This window comes from Nicotiana tomentosiformis, chromosome 8 (assembly GCF_000390325.3).
Source record: "Nicotiana tomentosiformis chromosome 8, ASM39032v3, whole genome shotgun sequence".
In the NCBI taxonomy this organism is placed as follows: domain Eukaryota; kingdom Viridiplantae; phylum Streptophyta; class Magnoliopsida; order Solanales; family Solanaceae; genus Nicotiana; species Nicotiana tomentosiformis.
In genome coordinates this window covers 37,946,126-37,967,953 of record NC_090819.1, presented here as the reverse complement: position 1 = coordinate 37,967,953, position 21,828 = coordinate 37,946,126, and the positions used below count along the sequence as shown (strand labels likewise).

General features: G+C 40.2%; 1 pseudogene; it reads left to right on the top strand.

The window, feature by feature from the left end:
- Positions 1-1,844: 1,844 nt before the first annotated feature.
- LOC138897343 (uncharacterized) lies at positions 1,845-20,528 on the top strand (annotated as a pseudogene).
- Positions 20,529-21,828: the final 1,300 nt, after the last annotated feature.

Genomic DNA, 21,828 nt, shown 5'->3' with positions numbered 1-21,828 from the left:
AGAATTGTTTACTTATTTCATGATATTGTGCTTACAACCGTTCTACGTAATCCATGCCTAATTATATCATTGATATTTTATTTATATCCCATAGTAAGTGTCGAAGTCGACCCCTCGTCACTACTTCTTCGAGGTTCGGCGGGATACTTATTGCGTACGTATTGATTTACGTACCTATACTACAGTTGCTGTAAATTTTTGTGCAGGTGCATATAATTCTAATGGCCTTATGGGCGCAGAGGCGCGGTTATTGCGGGGAATTAGGTAAGCTGCATTCCACGTTACGAGTCCACAGCCAGCAGAGTCTCCTTCAGAATATTTATATTTTCTCCTGCCGGAATTTACATTCCGGACAAATATTATATTTTATTTTGTATTTCTAGTTGAGACTCATGCACGTGTGACATCCAATTTTAGGGTGATTTGGGTTGTCCTGTATTGAAATTGTTAAAACATATTATTATTTACACTGTAGATTCCATCTTTTACTGTTTAATTGAAGAAAAATATGATTTCTAAAATATTAAAAAATGAGAACCAAATTAAGTATTTATTTTTGGCTTGACTGACAGCGGTGTCCGGCGCTATCACGACCTTTAATGGATTTTAGGTAGTGATAACATGGTATTAGAGCACTAGGTTCACTTAGGTCTGACGAGTCATGAGCGAGTCTAGTAGAGTCTTGCGGATCGGTACGGAGACGTCTGTACTTATCTTTAAGAGGCTACAGGACTGTTAGGAGAACTTCCCTTCTTGATTCCTCATCGTGCGATTCGATTCCTTTGAGGCTTATGCCCTCATTCCCTTCTTATTCAGTCTTATGCGACGTGAAGCGCTTGTTATTAATTGGGGATTGAGGACTTTTAATGGTACTACAGATGTGGTGCGGGATGTTTCTCCCTGCGTATTTGATTGGGCTATTATTGTCGCCTTGCGGAAGGCTGTTCTGTCATTGCAGCTCTGTATCAGTATTACCTAAGGTTTTGTGGTTTGTCATCGATTATTATGACGATTCGTGCATTGCTATCGCCCCATTTTTGTGTAATAGTAGGATGCTTGTCTATGCATCGAAGTAGTGAATGACTTGGAAGGAGGTTTACTCAGTGCATGATTCAGAGATCCAGTATTTTATTTCCGGCGAAGGAAAGATAATCGGACTATGAATGTTCAGGTTTGGGTTGACGGAGTAACGAGACTTGGTATTTCAAGCATGGTGGAATTTTCATCTGTGATGTGGTGTCGTCACCCTAGATTAAATGTGTTATGTTCACCGATGTTATGATCTTCATCAATTTGCCTTCGGGGCATTGTAGTTTGAAATAGTGTCGGGGAAGCGGTTGTTAGAGATCGCAGTGTGTGGTGGCTTAGTACTTAATCAGTGGTCCAGGTGTTGAGGGCTCAAGGAAGATGATCTTCGGGGAGGTTTAAAGTTGGTGGCGATCTATTGGTTCAAGTGCTACAGAGATAGATATTGAGTTAAGGCAACAACTGGGCAGCGAAGGATGAGGAAGGACATGTGGGAGGTGTCTTGCGGTGGTTAAATTTCTAGAAGGCCAAGTGTGAGAAACAGAAGTTGGGTTATTTCTTGAAAGAGAGGGTTTGACCTAAGTGGGAGAGTGGTACAGCAGCATACAGGTTCTGTGGTAGGATAGCAGCACGTCCTGGGGTAAGTTAGAGTGATTTGGGATTCATGGTGGACAGTGACTAGGTCTACGTGCTTGATTTGGAATATTTGCTGCTATATTAAGAATGATTGGGTGCGACAGGAAGGAGTTTCTTGATATGAAAAAGGATACAACATGACTTTGGATTGGAATGTATCGTCGCACGTCTAGTTGATGTCAATGGGAAGTGAACATGCTTGTATAGCTGGTGAATGAGCACGGGCTTAGGATGGTTTAAGGATTTCATAGTAATGGTACTCAGTGTAGCATTGTTGGAAGGTGTCGGCATGGACTTTCCATATTTGAGTTATCTCCTCTGAGCAGGCTGGCGATTGCGTTGTGTCGACGAAGCTTTTACGAAGAATTCTACTGGCTATCCAGTAAGAGGTCGAATATGTGAATGTGGCTAGTGATTCAGAATGTTCATGAAATGTTTGACAGGAAGATTTCGAAGAATTTGGCGGGCCGATTGCTCAAGGTCATGTCAGTAAGGAAGAAGGAATCTTGATGGGTTCCAGGGTCATGTAATGGTAGCTTCAAGCATAAGTGGGAGAGCCCTACCGCCTGCGATTGGATTGCATGGTTGTCTACTTGTGAGGTTTCTAGTTATCGGCATATTGGTGGGTTGTTACGACTAAGGAAAGAGAACATCAATGGTGATTTGAGCCAAGGATTCGAGGAATGTGTGCTATAATTGGCCTTATCGATTCATGTTCAGGCTTTGGGAAGGCTCGGAGTTTATGCTTCATGTAGATGTAATGTACAAGGAAAGGAATTCAGCCGGTTGCTTCTTTGAGAGAGTGTTCATGTGCTAGCAAGGCCTTGGAGTTTGATCATAATTGGGAACAAGTCAGAGTGGGTGACTCTCAGCAATGGTTCTAGTGGGTTCAAAGTGCGGTGACTAAGGATTTCGAGCCAGTAGTATGGTTAAGTATTGAGCTTTTGCAGTGGATTATGAAAAGTGGCTTGGAGTGTTCTACATTATCTTCGGTCTGCGGTGTGGCATTGGAGGAATGGGAGAAAATAAATTTGGATTCATAGAGGGATTTTCAGAATGGGTGTACCAGTTGAAGATGCGCATAAGGAGGGTATGAGATGGTTCGTGGGTTTTGGAGACACCGTGGTCTCGTGAAATAAGGCCACTCAGAATGAGTGCGGATTTGGGTCCATGGGGTTTTGCATGGAGCTATTATTATTTGTGGGGCAAGTCCCGAGTAGATTAGAAGAAGTGGCTCGGTTGGTAATGGTTGAATCAGCACAGTTATGGCAGTGGCCAGTTTCTCCAGCGTGAAGTTATACATGTGGTTTGTGGTTGTTCACTTGGGCTTGAGCACCACCACAACTTGGTTGATTTGGGAGGTATTCGATTCATATGGCTTTGTTGTGTAAAGGCATCTCTAGAAGAGTTATGGCAGTTTAAATCATGACATGAGGTTGTATTTTCTGCGGTTTGGGAATTTAGTTGTATGTTGCATTGGTTCTTCTGAAATGAGCTAAGTAAAAGGTTTCTAAATGATGAAGTGTTATCCTATTAGTGGATCAAGGGTTATTATGAAATTCTGGTACTCTCACGTATTGGCATGTTAGGTGTAGTGAGCGACATGGGGAATTGAAAGTTGAGGATCAAGGTTGTGGTTCGGTGATGACAAGAATGTCACGAGCTCGGATGATCAGGGAAGAATTCAGATGGCTAGAATCAACTGGTAATGTCTTTAGCGTCACCTGAGATCGGTGTCCTGTGTAAGAGGCCTTGTGTACTGATTTGCGGCTTCTTGATTCGCTTTACAACATTAGTGTGGTCGGTGGTATGGATGTGCAAACTTGTTACCTGGTGTGGAAGGTCGTGGGATCGTATCCCATGGGAATATTGTATAAGTGTAACATGTAGTCACTTGATTGATTAAATATTTAAACCAAGTATGGAGATTTTGGTACTATCGCTGATGTGAGAGTTTAGGCCTGAAAGGCGCTCTATTCGATTGATTGTAAATTGTGGAAATTTGTTCCAGATTCGACAGCTGTTCTTGTGTATCATGGGAAAAAGGTCATTGTGGATCCTTGAGAGGGTATTTTCCCAAGCATGGTATGATCAGAATCGGTTTGGGGTCCGTTGATGGGTCCAAATGTGGATGTGTACTCTACACCAGCCTGGGTGTGTTCATTCAGCATAGCATTCCTTATGGAGGAGTATTCGGGTGTTAGATGTTAATTTCGTCGTCAGCTACTTCATATAATACTCTATTGTGCCATGTGGGTTGTGAGACGGCTTGATTATTTGTACAATGTGTTGAGGTCCCGCGTAGCGGTGGTGTTATGTGAGCGGGATGGCTCTCGAGATGCAGATCATATATCGCACCTTAGTTGTGCTTGAGTTTTATATAGTACGACGCTACTCGTCTCCTCAAGATTTGTATTATGCACTTGGCGTGCTTATGGTTGATATACGGGCATTTCGTAAGGTATAAACATTTTTGGCGTGATGGGTATTTCCCCATTTATTACTATGTGCGGATCGAGTGGCACGCCGCCACGAAGATGTTGTTTGGATCGGGTTGCACGCCACAACGGGTATCATGGTTGGATTGAGTTGCACGCCGCAATGGTGTCATGTGTGTATCGGGTTGCACGCCACAATAGTGTGAGGTTGAGTACAGTTCCCTATACCTATTCTTGTGTGTTTTGCTTCTCATTTTCTGAGGAAGGTTCATAACATCTTTTTGGTTGTTTAATTAGTCACGTGGGTTGAGCAGTTCCTTCCCGAGTTCATTTTTCCTTATGTATCACATGCAAGTTTGTGGGTTATTGGCACATGGTGGCATCATATGAGACCTTTGGTAGTGTTTGTGGTGGCTTATTGCCGGAACAACTTATACTGGGTGAGACAAGATTATTGGACCTGGGATCAGTGCGATTGGATTATATGAGGCATATTAAAAAGCAATTATCGTTATTTGGTTCATAATGTGGTAATGGTCCTTGTCAGGAGGAGGGACTCAATGAATTGTCGACTCGTAAGTTGGTTATGAATTTCTACACATCCTTTCTGTTGTGGCAGTATTGCGAGAGTTGAAACGTGACTTATATGCTTCGTGAGGTGCATGTGGGCATCAGATTCGTGGGATTTCGACTGTCATTGTCATAGGATGTTATTATGGTCGTGTGAGTTACACAGTGCATGGTATGAATTCAGTAAATGTATGCAATCATGTATTAGTGCATCGTGTAGTAATGGATACGGTGTTCGTATGATGGAAACAAACCTCGTAGAGGATTTCAGATGTTGGAATTTGGCTCTAAGGCTTATTTGACTAAATAAAGTGGAAGATCTTCAAATTGGCTCAAGCTAATGTGCTCAACTGAGTAGCGGAAGCACGGGTAGGTGCACGAGGTGTTAAAACGGTGATTTCAGACACGTTCTTAGCACATTAGAGGACGAACGTATGTTTAAGTGGGAGAGAATGTAACGACCTGACCGGTCGTTTTGAGTTCTAGCGCATCATTAGGCGGTTTGAGGCCATGTTTAGCTTCACTTCGGGTATTATGACTTGTACGCGTGGTCGGAATTGAATTTCAAGAAGTTCAGAGTTGGTTTGGAAAGAGAATTCTAATTTCGGAAGCCTTAAGTTAGAGGAATTGACTAAAGTTTGATTTTTGAGTAAACGATCTCGGAATCGGGATTTGAAGGTTCCAACAGGCTTGTATGATGATTTTGGACTTGGGCGTATGCCCGAAGCAGGTTTTGGATGACCCGGAGCGTTTCAGCGTCTATTATGGAAGTTGGCATTTTGGAAAAATTTCCTAAATTTGAGTTTAAGTGCATTTCAATTTTATTGATGTCCTTTTTGGATTCCGAGTCTGGGAATAGCTCCGCGTGATGATTTTGGTCTTAGAAGCGCGTCCGGAAGTGGATTTGGAGGTCCATAGGTCATTTTGGGGTCATTTGGGTGAAAGTTGGAAATTTGGATAATTTTAAGAAGTTTGACCGGGAGTGGACCTTTTGATATCGGAATCGGATTCCGATTCCGGAAGTTGGAATAGGTCCGTAATGTCGAATGTGACTTGTGTGCAAAATTTGATGTCAATCAGATGTGATTTGATAGGTTTCAGCATCGATTGTACAAGATTGAAGTTTCTAAGTTCATTAAGTTTGAATTGGAGGGTAATTCGGGTTTTTAGCGTTGTTTGATGTGATTTAAAGGCTCGACTAAGTTCGTAATGTTTTTTGGGACGTGTTGGTATATTTGGTTGAGGTCCCGAGAGCCTCGGGTGGATTCCGGATGGTTAACGGATCGAGTTTGGATTTGGAAGAAATGCTAAGGCAGCTGGTATCTGGTGTAACCGCACCTGCGAGGTGTTGGCCGCAGGTGCGGAGCCGCAGAAGCGGCCAAGAGGGTCGCAGCAGCAGTTTTGGCTGGTGAAGGTTGAGACTGCAAATGCGGTCAAGTTCCGCAGAAGCGGGACCGCACCTGCGCATAAAGAGCCGCAGAAGCGGACGAGCAGATGCGCTACATGGGGCGCAAATGCGTGGATTGTTGGGCCGAGCTGGAGCTGCACCTGCGATGGAATTTCCGTAGGTGCGGAGCCGCAGAAGTGGCTATTCGACCGCAGGTGCGAAGGTCGGGCTGGGCGATTTTTCTTTTCACCCATTTTTCATTTGGTTGGGCGATTTTTGGAGCTCTTGGAAGGGAGATTTTCGTCATCTATGTCAAGGTAAGTGATTCCCACCCATTGCAAGTTAAATACTTGGATTATATAAGGATTTAGACATGAAAATTTGGTAGAAATAAGGGATTAGGAAGAAAAACCTAGAAATTGGTATTTTTGGATTTTGATCACGAATTTAGGCATGAAATTAGAAATAAATTATATATTTGAGTTTGTGGGGTTATGGGTAAAGTTTATCTTCGAAATTTTTTGAAATCCGGGCATGTGGGCCTGAGGGTGATTTTTATCGACTTTTCGAACGGAGTTAGAAATTATTGTAAATAGGATTATAATGAGTATTAGATTATATATTTATGGAATTACTCATTTAGTGACTAGTTTTGGAGCGTTTGGCATCGATTTAAGTTGTTTGAAAGGCTTGGGAGCTGGCTATGGAACTTCGAAGCGAGGTAAGTCTCCTTTCTAACCTTGTAAGAGGGTATTAACCCCCATAGGTGAAATAATTCAATGTGTGCTTCTATTTGTGGGTGCCTACATATGCACGATGTGACGAGAGTCTGTGCGTAGCTACTAATATGTTTATGTCCGGGTAGTCTAGGACCCAGATCATGTTATAATTGCGATGCTTGCATCCTTCTTGGTAAAGGAATTTTAAAAGGTTAAGCTCCATTATTCTTTACCGTAAATGAGAATTTGTATTTCTTGAATAGTTGCCTTAATAAATCTTGAATTTGGTTGTTTTAAATTGTATGTTCTCTTTTGTGGAGCGTGCCGAACGCCTCGTCAGGTTAAATAGATGCATCTATGGTTCGCGCCGTTCAACCCTCGGCAGTGCACAATTTAAATATTATGTTGGATCGGGCCGTATGACCTCGACATGATTTGCGCATGATATATTTTTGGAATTTATAATAATTGATATTGCTTTCATTGGCCCGAGATACAAAAATGTTAAATGACGAAAATAAAATTTGGAAATTTCTTATGAACAAAAGAATTGTTTACTTATTTCATGATATTTAGCTTATAGCCGTTCTACGTAATCCATGCCTAATTATATCATTGATATTTATTTATAGCCCATAGTAAGTATCAAAGTCGACCCCTCGTCACTACTTCTTCGAGGTTAAGCGGGATACTTACTGCGTACGCGTTGATTTATGTACTCATACTACACTTGCTGCACATTTTTGTCTAGTGGCCTTGTGGGCGCATAGGCGCGGTTATTGCGGGGATTTAGGTAAGATGCATTCCACGTTACGAGTCCGCAGCTAGCAGAGTCTCCTTCAGAATATTTATATTTTCTCCTGCCCGAATTTGCATTTCGGACAGATGTTGTATTTTATTTTGCATTTCTAGTTGAGGCTCATGCACTTGTGACACCAGGTTTTGGGGTGATTTGGGTTGTCCTGTATTGAAATTGTTATAAAATATTATTATTTACACTGTAGATTCCATCTTTTACTGTTTAATTGAAGACAAATATGATTTCTAAAATATTAAAAAATGAGAACCAAATTAAGTATTTAGTTTTGGCTTGCCTGACAGCGGTGTCCGGTGCCATCACGACCTTTAATAGATTTTGGGTCGTGACACATTTGGCCAACTGTCCCGAAAGCTCGGGTTTATGCAAAATATTTCGAAGGGGATAAGTTGTCACAACACATATGGGGTGACATTGAATGTATGGTTTTAGTTTCCTAGAGGCGCTTATTAAAGCGAGCGCCAATTTTTCTAGATGGGGATATCTAGTTTCGGCCTCACCTAAGGTCCGACAGACATAATAAATGGGAAATTGCATACCTCGTTCTTCTTAGACTACGGCTCCACTTACCGCTACCTCCGACACTTCCAAATATAAGTAAAGATGTTCGTTTGCCCTTGGCGTGTGAAGCAGCGGCGGGCTCGATAAGTACCGTTTAAGCGCTTCCAAGGCTTGCTGGCATTCCGAGGTCCATGTGAAATTATTTTTCTTTTTTAGCAACGAGAAAAATCGATGGCATTTATCGGAGGACCTCGAGATGAATCGCCCCAAGGCGGCCATGAGCCCAGTTAACCTCTGCACAGCCTTTACGCTGTCTACCACCGTGATGCCATCGATAGCTTTGATCTTGTTGGGATTAATCTCGATTCCTCGGTTAGATACCATGAACCCGAGAAATTTGCCTGACCCGACCCCGAATGCGCATTTTTCTAGGTTCAGCTTCATGTTGTATTTCTTCAATATACTGAGAGTTTCTTGCAAGTGTTTTAAATGGTCCTCTGCTTGAAGGAACTTAACTAGCATGTCATCAATGTAAACTTCCATAGATTTCCCTATTTGTTCTTCGAACATCCGATTTACTAGGCATTGATAAGTGGCACCATCATTTTTTAATCCAAATGGCATTACATTGTAGCAGTAGGTACCATATTTAGTGATGAACGAAGTCTTTTCCTGATCATCTGGGTTCATTTGTATTTGGTTGTATCCGGAATAGGCATCGAGAAAACTGAGGATCTCGTGGCCGGCCATGGCATTGATCATGCGATCGATATTAGGCAAAGGAAAAGAATCCTTGGGGCATGCTTTATTTAGATCCTTGTAATCTATACATATTCTGAGTTTGTTTCCTTTTTTCGGGACTACTACCACGTTTGCTAACCATTCGGGGTATTTCACCTCACGAATGGACCCTATTTTAAAAAGCTTGGTTACCTCGTTTTTGATGAAAACATGTTTAACTTCAGACTGGGATCTCCTTTTTTACTTCACCGGATGGAACTTCGGGTCCAAGCTTAGTTTATGTGTGGTGATTTTCGGAGGGATCCCTGTCATGTCAAGATGGGACCAAGCGAAATAATCCATGTTAGCTATAGGAAATTGAATAAGCTTTTCCCTGAGACCGGGATTTAACCGAGTGCCCAGGTATACTTTTCGTTTGGGCAGATGTTCGACTAGTATGATTTGATCTAGCTTTTCGACCGTTGATTTGGTAGCATCAGAATCATCGGGGACTATAAAGGATCGAGGGACCCCATAAGCATCATCTTCGTCAGTCCTCTGCTTCTCCGGTTGTATCGAGGCCAACATTTGTGATTGCTATTTGGTCTCTCGTTTTTCCTTCAAATTTGACCCCTTTATCGAGGAGGGTGTAGATATCGGAATTACTTCATCAATGGCAAACATTTCTTTTGCAGCAGTTGCTCCCCGTAAACCGTTTTGATTCCCTCTGGTGTTGGGAATTTCAGGACCTGGTGAAGAGTCGAAGGCACTGCTCTCATGTTGTGGATCCATGGTCTCCCGAATAGGGCGTTATATCTCATGTCACCTTCAATCACATTGAACTTCGTCTCTTGAATGGTCCCGGCCACGTTTACTGGCAAAGTTATCTCGCCCTTATTTTTCCTATTGAACTCTCTGTTAAGAACTCTCGAAGGTGCCCTTCATTGAATAACCGGGCTACTTCTTCTCTTAATTGCCTACAATCTTCCGTTCTGTGTCCATGGGTGCCATGATACTTTCATATTTGACTAGGATTTCTCTGTGCTGGATCGGTCTGCAGAGGTTGAGGCCATTTAGTATCTTTGATGCATCCGATAGCTGATACGATGGTGTATACATTAATATTAAAGTTATATTCTAACAATCACGGTGCTTCCTTAGGTCCGGTATGCCTGTCAAAACCATTCTTGCTAATTATCCCTCGAGAGCCTTGGCCTCGATCACTTCTCCTTTCACCTCGTACGGAATTGTGCCCAGTTCCATTACCCCTACGATCTCTATTATATGGCTGGTATCGATCCCTGTTCGACCTCTGTTCTTGGTCGACGTCCCCTTTGATAATGGATCCAAAAGGAGCCCCCAGCTGGTCGTCTTCGACTCTAATCTTTGATTGATATCGATTATATATATCGGTCCAAGTAATAGCTGGGTACTCAATCAAGTTCTGCTTCAATTGTTGTGAAGCCACCGAGCTCCGTTCATTTAGTCCTTGGGTGAAAGCTTGAACGGCCCAATCGTCGGTGACCGGTGGTAGATCCATTCGTTCCATTTGGAAAGGTAATACAAACTCTCTGAGCATCTCATTATCTTTCTGCCTTACCTTGAAAAGGTCCGACTTCCTAGTCTCGACCTTTATGGCTCCGGCGTATGCTTTTACAATAGAATTTACAAGCATGGCAAAAGAATCGATAGAGTAAGGTGGTAAATTATGATACCATATCATTGCTCCCTTTGACAGGGTTTCCCCGAATTTCTTCAGTAACATGGATTCGATCTCGTCGTCCTCTAGATCATTCCCTTTAATGGCACATGTGTAAGAGGTGACATGCTCGTTGGGGTCGGTCGTTCTGTTATACTTAGGAATCACGGGCATGCGAAACTTCTTGGGGATCATTTTGGGAGCCTCGCTCGGGAGGAAGGGCTTTTGTACGAATTATTTGGAATCCAAACCCTTCAATATTGGTGGTGCCCCCGGGATATGATCAACCCTGGAGTTATAAGTTTCCACTTTCTTGTCATTTGCTTCGATCTTATTTTCCCCTGACTCTACCTGCTTTGTCAGTTCCTCGAGCATTTTATAATTTCGGGGTTAGTCCCCGATTCTTTTTCATTTGATCTTACCATAGCTGGCCCCGTTCTGTGTGTGACTTCTTGGGGTGGTCCTGGCTCAGCCCTGCTCGGTACCTGGGTTTGGCTCTTCAACTGAGCTATTGTCACCTGTTGAGCTTGCAGCATTTTGAAGATCATACACAGTCTGATCCCATCTTCTCCAATATTTTGGTTATTTCGAACCGCAGATCGGGTTCCACCATAGATGCTATTTTCGGGACCAGAATGTTGGATTGCTTCGATGGCCACATGTGAATTAATGTCAATTGGATCCATGGCCTGAGTCCCAACGGGGTCAGTGTGTGGCCCCAGATCACCCGGCGTCATGTTGTTATTCTCGCCTTGGTGACCAGATTCATTGTCAATACGTAGGGGCAGTAATTGAGAGTTCGTCATTTTTATCCTGAAATCAAAGATACTTCCAAGAGCGAGTGTAAAATAGTGTATTTTGCAGAGATTTATATCAAATAATCACTATTATCCTTAACCCCACGGTGGGTGCCAAACTATTTACCCTAAAAAAATGGATAACAATTAAATTTATATGCGGCTCTAAGGATACGTGATATAACTTGATACAAATCGGGAAAATATATAAATATATATCAGTACTATCATTAGCTACAAAAGAGATAAATGCAAACCAAATAAATCAATTAGCTTTTGCCCTTTAATTTGGTCACCTTCCAAACAAGTAAGGATTCAACTGATGTAAGAACAGAGTAACAAGATAATCAAGCGTTCAAAGAAGATAATGTGTTGTTTTTTATTGCTTTCCGAATGTCCTACAAATGATCAAAAATCCCTTTATATAGTGAAAAAGTCCTACTTTGTTTATAATTCTTAATACAAAAGGAATTCCATGATAGATTAATTATTTGGCCTTTCCTTGATATGCACCGGAATTTTTGCCGAGATTCTCGCCCAAATTACGGATATACCGGCTTTATTGTTTTCTTGTTCGATTTCAATCTTGACCGATCATGCATTTGATCGGTTTCTATTTTGCTCGGTCTCAATCTTGGCCCATATTGACTGGTCTCTATTCTGCTCGGTCTCAGTCTTTGCCCATATTGACCGGTCTCTATTCTGCTTGGTCTCAATCTTGGCCGATCTTGACCGGTCTCTATTCTGCTCGGTCTCAATATTGACCGATCTCGACCTGTCTCTACTTTGCTCAGTCTCAATCTTGACCGATCTTGATCTTGGTCGGTCTTTAGGTCACGAGTTCGGCAACCTAACTTCGTATCATAGCTCGATATTACACGAAGTTGAACCTTGATCTATCATGTTCCAGTCTCGATTAATCATATGAAGGGCAAGCTCAGTTTTGACCACATACAATGATTATTTTGGTCTTACCGAAATTAATTATTTGTCAATTATAAACTACATAAAAACTCTGTTAACCACCAATCTCTGAAATAAAAAAACGATAAAAAAATTATATAAATGGAATCATGGTCAAAGAGGACTTGTGGCACTGCAAAAGTCAATTGAATTTGGACCTCATAGAGTGATTTGTGTGAGTTTTTTTATGATAATATTATGTAAATTAGGCGTGAAAATAATAATGGAGTTGAGTTTGTGGATGTGACAAAAATGATGCGTTTCTCTTCATTTGGCAATATTAGATGATTCTCTTTTCGGTTAATCAATAGTAATTTCATGTCATTCTACTAGCACAATTGAAGAAATGCCTTGTATGCCTGTACTGTATTATGTATTTCTTCTCATTGCCTTTTACATTAAGACCAAATGTTAAGTCTATGATCGCTGCTATTTTTCTTGTTGAGGAAGTAACATACTTTGACTGTTTTCTATCAGGCTTTTGACCGGAGAAGAAGTCAATTGGATTACTGACTCCCATGACAGCTGATGATAGCGTCCTAGGAAGCTCAATCCTATTCAAGGACAAGGATGGAATTTTAGAATCTTAAATAGGACCTTTAATAAGATCTCAAGCTAAAAAGTTATAAAATAAGGTCATTGGACTTCAGGAGCAAATAAAGAAGTTGTTAGCTGGGAAGAAGAGCTCAAGAACAAAGGATATGAGTTGTCTAGGTGTTATAATTATTTTATGGTCCAAATTCATGTCCAAGAAGAGGTAGATTAAATCCCAAGAGACATCCTAGATCTGAAGAACGTCCAAATCAGGCCGCTGTTGGAGCTATTTGGCACCTAAAATGTGCCCACATTTTCAGCCCAAAAAGTCCTACATAAAGCCACATTTTTATAACATAGAAAGGACTCACTTGATGTGCAAGAAGGGTACAATAGGCACTCTAGAATTTGAGTGCAAGTTGGTGCTAAGTTGCTTGCAAATTTCCTTCAAGATTTTCAAGATCCTTCAATGCTAGATTGGTTTAACTTATTTTCATATATTCTTTTACTAGATTTATTGCTTTTCTAGGTAGTTCAGGTTATGTTTTCCTTTTCCTAAAATTATTGGAGTTACTTTCCAAAATTGACTTGGTTTTTATTTCCTAGTATTTTTTCTTTCCTAAGGTAGTTGGACTTGTTGTCCAAAGTAGTTTAGAACTCTATTTCCTTGTGTTTTAGGCTCAATTTAGTGACCCCTTACCTATATCAAGTGGTGTCTTATTTGTTTTTGTACTTTAATTATATAGACTAATATAAATAAAAATTGTGAGATTTTTCTTGCACTCTTATGTGTGGCTACTCTTAAATATATTATTCAACAATCAATACTAACTTAAGGTGGTAAGATGAATTTTTTGAAATCTTAAATCACTTCTAGGTATTCAAAAAAGGTGATAAGTTTAGGCTTATTGTTGTTCTTGTTATTTCAAAGAGTCGGGTTTCACAATTTATCTCTTATTTTTAATTCTCTATCAAAGGCGATTAGTTATTCGTTAGCTAATTGTTGTTGTTAGGATTCAAGTTCAAGAATAAACTTTTTGAATTCAAGAAACTCTTTCCTGAATTCATTCTATCTTTAATTTTTATCTTCTTTTTCATTCCCTATTTTCTTTTAGATTTCGCACGTTTCTTCATTTTTTTGTTTTTCTTTAGTAATTCTTGAATCCCCTATTGTGTTGGAAGTATTCCAAGGCTATTGTTGTGGTTGGAATGTTAAAGGATGTTGATCTTGCAGCTGAACTATTCAAAGAGGCTTCTAACAAGTAACTCAAGTCCACCTCTTTATATAATGCCCTTATGACTGCTAGTTATATGTTCAATGGTTTGGCTATAAAGTATCAATCAGTTTTTCGGGACTTGAAGAGGGAAGTGATGCAAACGAGAATGGCTTCAGCTTGCGTGCCATGTAAAAGGAGCTTAAATAGTTGTACCTATCCGCTAGGAGTTAGTTATTAACGGATAGAATGAAAGTTGTTAAGTGAGCAGTTTAGTCCCTCTAGGTTTCTTAAAGCAAGTTTTATATATTGTAATTAGGTCCATAGATTTATTCTAATTCAACACTTATAGCCCCTGTCAGAAGTAGTTTTAAATTTTGTTTTGTAGTGAGTAGTGGAGCCTATATGTAAGTATCATTGAGTTTCATATGATATATTGAAAAACCTTTTTTAGTTTTGCCTTAATTTTACTTCTTAGCTTCTTTTCCTTTTCCTTTACTGTTTCATTGCCGCCGTAGGCATCAGTGGTATTAGAGCATCTTCTTGGCTCTGTGGGAAACCATGGCTGGATAATCCAATGAGGTTATGGAGATGCTACAAAAGATGTCTACAGATATGTCTAGCTTCACAGCTCGTCAAGATCAGCTCGAAGCTTTTCAAGTGCAGACCTACAAAAATCATGAAGAAGTTGTCAACGACTTGAGAGAAGTGCTTAATGAGGTTATACATGGTAGCAGAATACCTAAACGTGGCAAGGACACAAATCCATAAGGCTGTGAGTTGTTTTCTCCTAGTGATCTTCCCCTCAGTATAGGAGAAATGGCAACACCCAACTCCATGGGAGGTACTTGCTCAGTTTCAGCAAGTGTTTCACTACCTAGCAGTACTCCGACCTCAAACCTTATACCCCCTGCTCGAAATACAGTTGTGGGAGTAAATTGGACTTCTCTCGGACTTTTGACTCAAACACAGCTGAACCCTAGCTTACAGAACCCCAACACAATAATGAGAACCCAGCCTGCTTCCTTACTCTCCTCAGCCCAGAACTCTACCAGCTCCCTCTTATCTTCCCCCTGAAGCTAACAGAAAACATTATACTCAACCTTATCAGCATTCTAACACCCCCAATCGAGTTCAATATCCTTACAACCCCTATAATCAACCATCACACTACCCTTTAGCCTACCAAGTATCCAACACACATGTAACCTCACATAAATACCACCAAGTTCCTTATGAGCCACTTCCTAACCTATCCCAAAACACACCTAGAAACAACCCATGGAAAGCTGCCACTCATCCACCAAATACTCCCTTACCAACACTTTCATTTAATAATTATGCTAAGGTTGAATTTCTAAGGTTCAATGGTGAGGACTTGAGGACATGGCTGTATAAAGTGGATCAATTCTTCTCTGAGGAAGATATTACTATACAGCAGAAGCTGAAATTAGTGTTTATGCACTTTGAGGGTAATGCCCTACAGTGGCATTTTGGATACATGAGAAGCAGAGGTCAAATGCCCCTTCCTACATGGGATGAATATATTTGGGCATTATGTGACAGCTTTAGTGCAGAATACACTGATCCCATGACTGAAATAATGAATGTTAAGCATACAGGAACTGTGAAAAAGTACCAACAAGCATTCAATAGTGTGATGACTAGGTTGGATATATCAATAGGGCATGCCATTAGTATCTTTATCAACAACCTTAAACCAGAGCTGAGCAATGCTGTTAGAGTGGGGGAACCCAAGCACCTTTCCCTAGGCTTACTACTTGGCTAGGTTACAGGAAGCCAACTTTGCAGCTCAAATCAAAGTCATTAGGAATTTAAGCTCAGGATCTTCTATGAGTAGAGGATTAAGTGGACTCCATTCTAATAATTGGAAAAAAGATGGCTCTTCAGGTTTCAAGAAACCCCCTGCTGCCAGAATGGATCCCAACAGAAGGAGGAGATTGACCCCTGCTTAGATGGATGAGACGAGGGCAAGAGATTTATGCTTCTTTTGTGATAAGAAGTTTATTCCTGGCCATAAATGCAAGGCCAATACACATATCTATTCATTGGAGCTGGGGCCTATAGAGGAAGTGGAGGAGAAGGAAGCAGATGAGGAAGAGGACTTGGAAGTAGCAGAAGTCAAAGAAGAAGTGGTGGAAGATACAACTGAGAGTTGTGCCATATTATTGCAAGCACTCAATGGCACACCCGGATACCAAACACTCAGGCTTAGGGGGTTTACTGAGCAGGAGCCATTAGAGATTTTTATTGATTGTGGATCCACCCACAACTTCATTGATGAAGATACAGCAAAAAAGTTGGGTTGCAAAATCAGCAAGATCAAGCCACAATTAGTGTAAGTAGCTGATGGTAGAGAGGTACCTACAGAGAAAATCTGTAAAGGATTTCAGTGGCTCATACAAGGTGCAGTGTTCCAAGGTGACTTCCTGGTCTTCCCTATTGGCAACAGTGACATTGTATTGGGCATTCAGTGGTTGTATCCATTGGAAGACTTCAAGTTCAATTTCAAAAAGCTAATAATGGAGTTTGAACATGAGGGCAAATTACAGACTCTACAAGAAACCAACCTAAACTCAAGGTTGTTCAGTCCAAGGCTTTGGAGAAGGTTGATGGAAATGAATCAAGGTTCTTTATGGTAAAGGTTAGAGGTGCAAAGGAAGAAGAATCAAATGTTGAAGGAGTTGAAAGTATTTAGGAACCAAGTCCAATCACTGAGGTCCTAAAGCAATATGACATGGTGTTTGGAGAACCAACTCAACTTCCCCCCTTTAGAGGTGTGTTTGATCATCACACACCTTTATTGGAGGGTGCCTCTCCAACCAATGTTGGGCCTTATAGGTAATCCCCTGTACATAAAGATGTCATTAAGAAATTGGTACAAGAGATATTAGTACAAGGGATAATATATCATAGTTCAAGCCCCTATGCATCACCTGTGGTCTTAGTAGGAAAGAAGGATGGGGCATGGAAGATGTGTGTAGTTTATAGAGCCTTTAACAAAATGACTGTCAAAGACATATTTCCTATCCCTTTTATTGAGGAGTTGTTGGATGAATTATGTGGTTCTCAAATATACTCTAAAATATACCTCAAGGAAGGATACCATCAAATCAGAATGGCACCTAAAGATGTGGCCAAAACTGCTTTTAGAATACATTCTGGGCATTATGAATACCTGGTTATGCCTTTTGTGCTGACCAATGCTCCTTCAAGCTTTGAAGGACTAATGAATCACATCTTTCAAGCAGATTTGAGGAAGTTCATTCTTGTGTTCTTTGATGACATTTTAATCTACAGTAAGAGCTTAGAGGAATATGTACAGCATCTTAAGATTGCCTTTGATCTGTTGATGCAACATCAGTTATTAGCAAAGAAGAGCGAATGTGTGTTTGGGGCAAAAAGAGTTGAGTATTTGGGGCACTAGGTATCCTCACAAGGAGTGTCAACTGATCCTAGAAAGGTGGAGGCAGTGAAGAATTGGCCTGAACCAAAAACTATTACCCAACTTAGGGGATTTCTGGGATTAGCTGGGTATTATAGGAGGTTTATACAAGGGTATGGTATCATTAGTAAATCTCTTACCGATCTTCCCAAAAAAGATAGTTTTTGCTGGACTAAGAAGGCTGAGGAAGACTTTGACAAGCTGAAACTAGCCTTAACTACAACACATGTTCTAGCCCTACCCAACTTCTCATTAACCGTTATGGTTGAAACTGATGCCTGCAATGTAGGCATTGGTGCTGTGTTGATGCAACAATGCCAACCAATTGCCTACCTCAGTAAAGGGTTATCCACTCAGCACCAGTCCCTATCAGTTTATGATAAAGAGCTGTTAGCTTTGGTCATGGCAGTAAACAAATGGTCTCAGTATCTGACATTGAAACCTTTCATTATTAAAACAGACCAAAAGGCTCTTAAGTTCTTGCTAGAACAGAAGTTACACACAGGCAATCAGCTGAAGTGGATAACCAAATTAATGCAATATGACTTTGAGATTGAATACAAAAAGGGTAAGGAAAACAAGGCTGCATATGCACTCTCCAGAATTCCACTAATTGAGCTGTCATCCATGACACTCTCAACTGTGAAAACTGACTTGTTAGAATCTATTATGAAAAGTTAGGAGTTAGATGATGAACTAAAGGCAGCAATCCAGGTCCTCAAGAATAAGGGTTCCAATGATAGAGGTTACACCTTCATGCATGAGCAACTAAGAAAGAATGGTAAGTTGGTGGTAGGGCCTGACCCACAACTAAGGAAGGAGATCCTAAAGTTGTGGTACAATTCCACTATTGGGGGGGCATTTAGGAATGGACAATACTTAAAGGAGGGTATCTTTTTTATTCTATTGGAAGGGAATGAAATAGGAAATTCAAGACCTTGTGAAGAGTTGTGATACATGTCAGAGGCACAAGTATGACAATGCCCCTTACCCAGGATTTCTACAACCTCTGAAAATACCTGTTGCAACCTAGAGTAGCATAAGTATGGACTGCATATAAGGGCTACCCAAGTCCAAGTGAAATCAATTATTTGGGTAGTAGTGGATAGGCTCTCAAAGTATGCTCATTTTATAGGTTTATCTCATCCTTATTCTGCCAATGAATTGGCCAAGATTTTCATGAAGCAGGTTTATAAGTTGCATGGGCTGCCAGAAAATATTATAAGTGATAGAGATCCTATCTTTACAAGCAAGCTTTGGCAAGAATTGTTTGTCATGTTAGGAGTGAGTCTTAACACTTCCACAGCTTACCACCCTCAAACAGATGGCCAAACTGAGGTAGTTAACAGGTGTATGGAGACTTATTTGAGATGCTTTTGCTCAGACTCTCAAAAGGATTGGATGCACTACCCAAGAGCAGCTGAGTTGTGGTACAATACCACCTTTCATTCTGCCGTCCAGCGTACACCATATGAAGGCTTATATGGTCAATCTCCTCTCTTGCACTTGCCTTATGCTATTGGAGATTCAAGCACGGAGGAAGTAGATAGAAGCTTACTCACGAGAGAGTTCAAGGTACAACTTCTTAAATACCACCTTAAGAGGGCTCAACAAAGGATGGAGAACCAAGCAAATAAGTATAGGTCGGACAGACAATTCAAAAAGGTGACTGGGTGTATGTTAAGATTCAACCATATAGGCAAATCACCATGTCAGGAGGGCAATTCTCTAACCTTTCAGCTAGGTATTACGAGCCTTACCAGATATTACAGAAGATTGGGAATGTTGCCTATAAACTCTCCCTTCCTCCTCAACTATTGCTACATCCTACCTTTCATGTTTCCCAACTCAAGAAATGCCATGAATTACCAGAAACAACCTCACATCCCCCTATAATTGAATTGTCCAGCCCTTACTGTCCCCAACCACACAAAATCTAAAAGAGGCGTATGATCCAAAAGGGAAACAAGGTTGTGGCGCAGGTTCCAGTACAATGGGACCAACTGCCACCTGATCGAGCTATATGGGAGGACTATTCAGCCTTGAAGACTCGCTTTCCCCTTTTCCTTCCTTAAGGACAAGGAAGCTTTCAAGGGAGAGGAACTGATGCAAACGAGAATGGCTTCAGCTTGCGTGGCATGTACAGGGAGCTTAAATAGTTGTACGTAGCCGTTAGGAGTTAGTTATTAACGGATAGAATAAAAGTTATTAAGTGAGCAGTTTAGTCCCTCTAGGTTTCTTAAAGCAAGTTTGATAAATTGTAATTAGGTTCATAGATTTATTCTAATTCGATACTTATAGCCCCTGTCAGAATTAGTTTTAAGATTTGTTTTTGTAGTGAGTAGTGGAGCCTATTTGTAAGTATCATTGAGCTTCAGATTATTGAAAAACCCTTTTTAGTTTTTGCCCTAATTTTACTTCTTAGCTTCTTTTCCTTTTCCTTTACTGTTTCATTGCCACCGTAGGCATCAGGAAGCAATATGTACTCCAACTATTGTAACATACAATATACTTATCTTGGTGTTTGGTAGATTAATGATGATAGCTCACATGGAAGGAAACCTTACGGGAAATAAATGATTTGAATATATATATCCTCCCAAATGTTAGTTAATACAACAATTTAATTGCTGGGTATATCATAGCATGAATATGGGGATAATGTGGAGAAGACGTATAGAATAATGAAGGCAGGAGGTATCAAACCTGATCTTACTACTCATTTATTGATGCTTCGAGGATATGCACATTCTGGTAAGTTGGATATATAAGATGGAAGAAATCTATGAGCATGTCAAAGGTCATGCTCATCAGTACGTACGAGATCCCATTAATTCGATCTATGATATGTGCTTACAGTAAAAGTTCAAAAGATTGAGGAGTTGATAGAAAAAGATGTTTATAGACCTTGGTTGAATGTCATATATATTAATCTGTCTGTATGCTACGGAGGATTTATTAATTAGAGGAGATGGAAAATTTGATAAATGAGGCATTTAAACGTAACGCATCTGTGACAACAGTTGGTTGGAAATTATATATGCAGGTCCCTTTACCACTGCAAGATGGTTTTATATATATATATATATATATATATATATATATATATATATATATATGTATGTATGTATATATATATATATATATATGTATGTATGTATATATATATATATATATATGTATGTATGTATGTATGCATCACAAATGCGACTCATTGAAATGGAGCGAGTTCTTGGGCAGATGGATAAAGTGAATTTGGACTGTTCAAAGAAAACATTTTGGATATACATATATTACTTATATATACGTGGGACATGGATATGGAATTCCTATGAATGGATGAACTTGGTAATTCATATTTCAAATTCCTCCTGGCATCTTGCTATGGAGGTCTAATGCTGTTGGAATTTGATGAAGCCAGTTGACACTTTTATTTACTTCTCCGACAGGCCTCCTGAATATTTGCAGAGTTTTTCATAGTTGCACTTTAGTCCTAAAGATTATAGTAGCTTTTACTTTTACCCCTGAAGTTAGCTTTTTATATATTTTCTCTTTTCTTTAAATACTGATGTAAGGCACTTTTAGGAGCATGTTGAATGAAAATTGAGTCTTTTGTTTTCTCTGCATTTTCTTTCCTTCTTTTCTAGTTCTTGTTTTTCTTTCTCATGATGATTCCAATGTGGGAATTGTTACAATTGGTATCAGAGTCAACGATTCTCGGCTATTCATCGGTGTTAATGGCAGAGTCCAGTGGAGGTACGAATCAGTTGGAGCAACAGATTCAAGCTTTTATGGACAGATCGAATAAAAGATTGTAACATATCAAAGAATGGTATCAAAGTCATTTCTGGACAATCCTTAGTTCACAAAATCAATATTACCTTCAAAGGTCGGAGAGTGATCAGCGGGTTTCCGGCTACCCGTATGCATATAATCAGTATCCTGGTACTAATCAAAATTTCTATCGAGATTCATATGGTAATTTGTCTGGTGGATTCGCTAACCCAACTGATAGAGGATGGAATTATCTCCATTCACCCACAAGTGCTTACTCTTACCAAGTTCCATGTACTTATAAGATTGACAATAACAATCAGGGTTTCTATTTCGTTCAATTCTATGATGGTTCAGTGGTGTTGATGACTGTCGCTGGGTTAGATAGCTTACTGAACTTAGGTGCTAAGCATGTGGAGACTAATTGCTCGCATACAGATTTTTAACCACTTAAAGAACCTCTAGATTCAATAGGTGGAATCGAAATGGGTTATGATTATTTGGAGACTGGTCACCCTCCAATGGAAGATGGAGATTCAGTAATGAAACATATAGAAAACAATGAAG